The sequence below is a fragment of the Manis pentadactyla genome, chromosome Y (genome assembly GCF_030020395.1).
Source record: "Manis pentadactyla isolate mManPen7 chromosome Y, mManPen7.hap1, whole genome shotgun sequence".
In the NCBI taxonomy this organism is placed as follows: domain Eukaryota; kingdom Metazoa; phylum Chordata; class Mammalia; order Pholidota; family Manidae; genus Manis; species Manis pentadactyla.
The window spans coordinates 28,239,685-28,241,433 of record NC_080039.1 but is presented as its reverse complement, the minus strand read 5'-3'; the positions used below and the strand labels follow the sequence as shown (position 1 = coordinate 28,241,433).

Here is a 1,749-nt window from a genome sequence, read left to right as displayed (position 1 = left end):
CAAAGTGCTTTACACTTTGGATAGTATGACCAGACTTGCCTATATAGAGGTAGTGGTGGTGATAGGGCCCAAGCTTTGGTGTTTCCCTGCAATGTACTCATAACTGTCTGTTCTTATTTATTACTTCTATTCCTTCTCTCCTAGGATTTTCTGATGTGCCCTAATGCCCATGTAACTACAAGGGCTCTTTTTCATCATAAGTGCCACCCTGAGCCAAAACCGCTCAGAACTCAAGAACCAAGGCAAAATGGATGCCACAGTGACAGATGATTTCCAACAAATTCTGCCTATTGAATAGCTGCGGTCTACTCATGCTAGCAATGATTATGTGGAACGGCCTTCAGCCCCCTGTAATCAGGCCCTCTCCAGCCCTTCCCTTATCGTGCAAACCCACAAATCTGAGTGGTCCCTGGCTTCCATGCCTACTGCCCTTCCCTGCAGTTGCAGCCAGTGCCATCAATTGCAGCCCTTGCCTCAGCATCTCAGCCAGTCTAGCATTGCCAGCTCAGTATCCCATAGCACCACTGCCTCTGATCGAAGGCTTTTGACCAGCATTACGCGCTCACCTTCAGGCCCTTCAATCATCCAAACCCTGCCTGGATCAGGGGCCCACTTAATGGCTGGTGGTGCTCTGCAGGGAGAAACTGAGCAATCTGCAGTGCACCCCAGTGAGCACCTCTTCATATGCGAGGAGTGTGGGTGCTGCAAATGTATCCTCTGTACAGCAGCTCATTCTCTCCCCTCCTGCTGGCTGTGCAACCAGCATTGCCTTTGCTCTGCTGAGAGCCTTCTTGATTACAGAACTTGTCTCTGCTGTGCTAAGGGTCTCTTCTACCTCTGCTGAACTGATGACGAAGACAACTGTGCTAATGAGCCCTGCTCCTGTGGGCCTGGCTCTTTCATCACCCGCTGGGCAGCCATGAGCCTCATCTCGCTCTTCCTACCTTGCCTGTGCTGCTACCTGCCTACACGTGGATGCCTCCATCTGTGCCAGCAGAGCTATGATAGCCTCAGGTGACCAGGCTGCCACCCTAAGAGGCATACCAACACTGTGTGCAGAAAAATCTCTTATGGTAATGCGCCTTTCCCAAAGGCCCAGGAGAAGTGTGTATGACCTTCCCAGAAAATGGATCCAGAGCTTTTTCCTTCTAGCCCCTATCAGTAAAGCTTAGGCCTCGTCTTTGAAGATGGGGAGGAGGGGTAAAGTTGCCAAAGTTAGGGGCTCACCAGTTTTGTTCCTCTAGTGTCAGGGGTATGGCCAAGTACATCCTGGTGTAGGATGCCTGTTCTTTCTCACAGTATCTATCCCACTCTGCTTAAACCTTTTACACCCAGCCATCTGCCCTTATGGCTGTCTTGGCAAATTCAGGTGATATGTAGGCACGAGATTTGGACACTGAGGACTGACAGAGCCAGCAACATGGAGGTTTAGGGGCCCCCCAATATAATGCCTCTCGATGCAGGCTTTGAGTGTTACTCTGCCTTCCACAGCACCTTTGGAAGCTTTCTTCTAAGATGGTTTTCACAGGTCCATGTGGAGCAGCATTCAATACTCCAGGGAATCTGACCCCTTCTCCCTCTTTACTGCTTTTCTCTTCTTTGCTCTTCTCTTTCTCCTCCCCTCTTCTTTCATTATTGTTTTCTGTACTCCCTCCCTCTGCATTCTGACCCTCTCTCTTCTTTAATTTTTCCTCTCTTTGCTTTCCCACCTCTTTCCTTTCTACTCCTTCCCTTCTCCTCTTTCAGACT

At 49.7% G+C, this 1,749-nt stretch overlaps 1 pseudogene; it reads left to right on the top strand.

Moving 5' to 3' along the window:
* The first annotated feature begins 247 nt into the window (after positions 1-247).
* On the top strand, positions 248-1,114 carry LOC130682124 (protein sprouty homolog 3-like; annotated as a pseudogene).
* The last annotated feature ends 635 nt before the right edge of the window (positions 1,115-1,749 follow it).